General features: G+C 37.9%; 1 protein-coding gene across 6 annotated transcripts in view; it reads right to left on the bottom strand.

Moving 5' to 3' along the window:
• Ahrr (aryl-hydrocarbon receptor repressor) overlaps window positions 1–6000 on the bottom strand; it is a 91609-nt gene that overhangs the window by 12329 nt on the left and 73280 nt on the right. The gene's annotated exons all lie outside the window — the stretch shown is intronic.

Below are 6000 nucleotides of genomic sequence, written 5' to 3'. Positions count from 1 at the left end.
GCATGCTGTCACCATTGCTATAAGTTCATATGAGCAAGTTCCCAGAAGCCTGGAAAATTCTGTTGTCCTTATAATCATCCACCCCTGACTCTTAAAATTTTTCTGCCCCATCTTCTGCAATGGCTCCTGAGTCCTAGGTGGGTGATATTTTAATATAGGAGTCCTATCCAAGGAAATGCATTCTGCAGGCTCTTATTCTCTACATTTTGGCCATTTGTGGCTTTCTGTGTTAATTGCCCGCTGATGCATGAGGAAGCTTCACTGGTGAGACTTAAGAGCTGCATTAGTCTTCTCTCTACCCCCTGCTTCACTATGTTCTGTGAGCCTTTAGGTGTAGAGGTTCCATTGCAGATGTGTCACTTAGGGCTGGGAATCTCACAGACACCCTCTGTGTTTGGCCAGTTGTGGAACTCTGTAATAGTCACTATCTGTCACAAAAAGAAGCTTCTTTGATAAGTAGTGACAGGTATACTTGTATGTAAGGATTTGGTGCTACGATCCACAATGAGAGAGAACATAAGTTGCTTGTTTTTCTGAGTCTGTGCTACTTCCCTGTGTTTTCAGTTCCATTCATTTACCTAAAAATCTCATGATTTTGTCTTTACCACTGCATAGAATGCCATTGTGTAAATGCACCACATTTTCATTATCCATTCATCAGTTGAGGCCCATTTAGGTTGTTTCCCTTTCTTAGCTACTGTGAAAAGAGCAGCAACAAACATGGATGCACAAGTATCTCTTACAGTAGGATGAGTCCTTTGAGTATATGCCAAGGAGTGATATTATAACAGGACCATATGGTAGATTTAATTTTAGTGTTTTGAGAGTTCTCCATACCTCTTTCCATAGTGGTTGCACCAGTTTGCAATCCCACCGGCAGTAAATGAGTATTTCCCTTTCCCCACATCCTTGCCAACACTTGGTGTCATTTGTTCTCTTGACCTTAGCCATTCTGATTGGGGTAAGGTGAAATCTTAAAGAGGTTTTGATTTTCATTTCCCTTATTACAAATGGATGTTGAACACTTTTTAAGGTTTTTCTTAGCCATTTTTATCTCTTCTTTTGAGAACTTTCTGTTCATCTTTTAATTGGGCCATTTGTTTTCTTGATTCCTTGTTTTTTGAGTTCTTTGAATATTCTGGATATTAATCCTCCCACTCTCTGGGTTTCCTCTTCACTTCCTTGATTGTTTCTTTTGCTGTACAGAAGCTTTTATTCTAATGAGGTCCCACTTGTCAAATGCTGATCTTAATTTCTGAGCAACTGATGTCCGATTTAGAAATCCTTTCTTACACCTTTATCTTGTAGGTCACTGCCTGTGTTTTCTTCTAACAGTTTCAGAGTTTCAGGTTTCATCTTGAGGTTTTTAATCCATTTGGAGTTAGCTTTTATGCATGGTGATTTATAAAGGTCTAATTTCATTCTTTTACAGGTGAGATCCAGTTTTGCTAGCACCATCTGTTGAAAATTCTGTCTTTTCTCCAGTGTGTGTTCTTGGCACCTCTGTCAAATATCAGGTGGCTGAAATTACATGCACTCATATTTGGATCTTCCATTTTGTTTCATTGATCTACATGTCAGTTTTTGTGCTTGTACTATGCTGTTTTTATGACTATAGCCCTGAAATAAAAAAAATTGAGATCTGGCAGCATTGCACTTTTAACTAAGGATTGCTTTGGCTATTTGGGGGTCTTTTGTGATTTCATATGAATTTTAGGATTGTTTTCTAATTTTATGAAGAATGTCATGGGGGATTTTAGTTGGCATTGCATTGAATTTATAAATAGTTTTTGGCAGAATGGTCATTTTCACGATATTAATTCTATCAGTCCAGGAGCAGAGGAAGTCTTTCCATCTTCTTGTGTTTTCCTCAATCTCTATTTTCAAAGATTTAAAATTGTCATTGTAGAGATCTTTAATGTCTTTAGTTAGGTCTATTCCTAAATATTTTATTTTTTGAGGCTACTGCAAATGGGAGGGTTTCCATGAATTCCTTCTCCTATTGCTTTTTATTAGTATACAGAAAGACTAATGATTTTTGTAAATTGATTTTGTAACCTGCCACTTTGCTGAAAGTGTTGATCATTTCTAGAAGTTTTCTGGTGGAATTTTTGGGATCTCTTATGTATAATACCAAATCATGGACAAACAGGGATAATTTGACTTCTTTTCTAATTAATACCCCCTTTAATTTTCTTCTCTTGTCTTATTGCTCTAGCAAGAGCTTCAAGCACTATATTGAAAAGGAGTGAGGATAGTGGACAGCCTGTCTAGTTCCTGATTTTAGTGGAATTCTTCCAGTTTTCCTCCATTTAGAATGATGTTGACTGTGGGTTTGTTGTATATAGCTTTAATTACATTGAGGTATGTTCCCTTCAGTCCAATTCTTTCTAGGACTTTTTTGTCTTTTTGATACAGGGTCTCCCTGTAGCCCCAGCTGTCCTGGAACTCATTATGTAGACCAGGCTGGCGTTGAACTCACAGAGATCTGCCTGCCTCTGCCTCCTGAGTGCTGGGATTAAAGGCGTGGGCCACTGCACTGGGGTCTTTCTAGGACTTTTAACACAAATGCATGTTGGATTTTGTCAAAGGCCTCTTTTGCATCTATTAAGATGATCATGTGATTTTTTTTTCTTTAAGTCCGTTTATATGATTTACTGCATTTATTGGCTTACGTGTCTTCAACCATTCCTGCATCTCTGGAATAAAGCTGACTTGATCATGGTGGATGATCTTTTTGATGCATGTCCGTATGCAGTTTTTGAGTATTTTGTTGAGAATTTTTACATCTATGTTCATTAAGGATCTGGGTCTATAGTTTTCTTTTTTGTATGTCTTTAACCTAGTTTGGGTATTGGAGTAATACTGGCTTCATTGAAGGACTTGGGGGTTCTCTTTCTTCTGATCCTATCTCTTTGAATAATTTAAGTAGTGTTGGTTGTAGATCTTTGAAGGTCCAATAAAATTCTGCTGTGAATCCATCTGAGCCTGGGCTTTTTCAGTTGGGAGGCTTTGTATTACTATTTTAATTTCCTTATTTGTTATGGGTCTGTTTAAAGTATTGGTCTCTTCTTGGTTTAACTTTGGTAGATCAATTGAATTTAGCAATTCATTTATTTTAGATTTTCAAATTTATAGAGTATAGTATTTTAAAGTATTCCCTTATAATGTTCTGGATCTTTTTGGTGTCTGTTGTGATGTTTCCCATCCCATTTCTGATTTTGCTGATTTGAATTTACCCTTTATTTTGATTAGCTGGGCTAAGGGCTTGCTTATCTTGTTTATTTTTTTCAAAGAATCAGCTCTTAGAGTCATTGATTCTTTGTATTGCTTTCTCTGTTTCTAGTTCATTGATTTCTGCTCTGATTTTTATTATTTCTTCTTATCTGTTTGGTTTGGGTTTGGCTTGTTTTTGCCTTTCCAGATTCTTAAGTTGTACCATTAAGTCATTTATGTGTACTTTTTCTGACTTTGATGTAGGTGCTTAGAGATATGAATTTCCCTCTTAGGATTGCTTTTAATGTGTCCCAGAGGTTTTGTTGTGCTACCATTTTAATTTAGTTCCAGAAATACTTTTATTTCTTTCTTGATTTCTTCTTTGACCCATTCATCATTTAGGAATATATTGTTTAATCTCCATGAGTTCCTGTAGTTACTAGAGCCTCTTTTGCCATTGCTTTTAAATTTTATTGCACTGTGGTCTGATAGACTACATGGGATTATTTCAAATTTTTTATTTTTAAAAAATATTTTATTTTTATGTGTACACGTGTACTGCCTGCATGTAGGTAAGTGCACCTGTGTTGTGCAATGCCTGTGGAGGACAGAAGAGGCTGTTGGATCACCTGGAACAGGAGTTATGGATAGTTGTTAGCTGCCATGTGGGTGCTGGGATTCGAACCTGGGTCTTCTGCTAGAACAGCCAGTGTTTTTAACCGCTGAGCCATCTCTCCAGCCCCTCAAATTTTTTATTTTTGCTGAGGTTTGCTTTGTGCCCCAGTATGTGGCTTATTTTAGAGACGCTTTTATGGGCTGCTGAGTAGAATGCGTCTTCTTTAGTGCTTGGATGAAATACTCTGTAGACGTCTGTTAGGTCCATTTGATGTATGGTATCATTTAATTCAGATGTTTCTCTGATTATTCTTTGGCCAGATGATCTGTCTGTTGAAGAAAGTGGGAAATTGAAGTCACCTACTATTACTGAGTTGGGGTTAATCTGTGTCTTGAAGTCCAACAGTACTGTTTTTATGAAACTGGGTGCACCAGAGTTTGTTGTGTATATATTCATGATTGTTGTGACTTCTTGGTCGATTGTTAACTTGATCAGAATGTAGTGACCTTCCTTATCTCTTCTGATTAATTTAAAATTGAAGTTCATTTTTTCAGATACTATAATAGCAAATCTTGCTTGTTTCTTAATGCCATTGCTTGGAATATTTTTTTTCCATCCTTTCACCCTAAGGTGGTGCTTATCCTTGGAGATAAGGTGAATTTCTTGCAGACAGTAAATTAGTGGATTTTGTTTCTTTAAAAAAAAATATTTTGGGGCTGGAGAGATTGCTCAGTGGTTAAGAACACTGCCTGTTCTTGCAGAAGACCCAGGTTTGAATCCCAGCACCCATATGGCAACTAACAACTGTTCATAACTCCAGTCCCAGGGTATCCGACAGCCTCTTCTGACCTCTGCGGGCATTGCACAATAAATAAAATATTTTCTTTAAAATATTTATTTTTTAAATTTTTATGTATATCGCCTGATATATGTAAGTGCACCCATGTTGTGCAGTGTCCATGGAGGTCAGAAAGAGGACATCTGATTCCCTGGAACTGGAGTTTCAAATGGATATTAGCTACCATGTGGGTGCTGGGAACTGAAACTTTGTCCTCTGCAAGTGGTGCTCTGAAGAATATTGGATACATTTACATTTTTATTACATTTATTTATATTTTAAATTTTACTACATTTATTTTAAATGTCTATTGCATTTATTTATTGTGTGTGTGCGTGCATGTGTGTATGTGTGTTTGTGTGTGTGTGTGTGTATGTGTGTGTGTGTGTGTGTGTGTGTGTGTATGTGTGTGTGTATGAGCCATAGTGCACACATGGAGGTTCAGGGGGCAATTTTTAGGAGTACATTCTCTCCTTCTACCACATGGATCCTGGGGATCACACTCAGGTAGTCAGGATTCTCAGCAAGCACCTCAACCTACCGCACCTTCTCACTGGTGGTGCACGCCTTTAAGCCCAGCACTCGAGAGACAGAGGCAGGTGAATCTCTGTGAATTCAAGGCCAGCCTGGTCTACATAATGAGTTTCAGACTAGCTGGGGCTACAGGGAGACCTTGTCTCAAAAAAACAAAAAACAAAAAATTATTTAATTGTTTACATATTCATTTATTTATTTAATGTGAATGAGTGCTTTGCCTAAATGAAAGTGCACCCGTGTCATGCAATGGCAACCGAGGCCAGAAGAGGGTGTTAGATCCCCTGGAACTGGAGTGCTATGTAGGTGCTGGGAATGGAGCTGAGGTCCTCTGCAAGAGCAGCCAGTGCTGTTAACCACTGAGCCATCTCTCAAGCCCTGCTGGCCTATTTATTTATTTAGAGACAAGGTCCCATGTATTCCAGGCTGACCTTGAACTTTCTATGTAGCTGAGGATAACAAAACTTCTGATCTTCCTACTTCCACCTTCCAAGTGCTGGAATTTTAAGTGTGACTCACCACACAAACCTTATGTCGTGTTGTAAATCAAACCCAGGATTTCTTATATGTGAGGGAAGCACTTTACCAACTTTTCTACATATCCAGACCTAGAATAACTTTTTAGTGAATTTAAACAAATATACAAGTAAACTTGAGAGCGTGGTTGACTTTTAAATACTTTATCTGCTTTTCTCATAACCCTGCAGATCTCCTCTCATTTTCTCTATCCAAGCAGTCTCTGCCAGTTTATGTGCTTGGATACTCCCCATAGGGTTCACTCTGCCCCTACCTTCTG

This window comes from Nannospalax galili, unplaced genomic scaffold (assembly GCF_000622305.1).
Source record: "Nannospalax galili isolate Female #2095 unplaced genomic scaffold, S.galili_v1.0 scaffold1146, whole genome shotgun sequence".
In the NCBI taxonomy this organism is placed as follows: Eukaryota; Metazoa; Chordata; class Mammalia; order Rodentia; family Spalacidae; genus Nannospalax; species Nannospalax galili.
The sequence above is the reverse complement of the archived record's forward strand: the minus strand, read 5'-3'. Positions and strand labels throughout refer to the sequence as shown.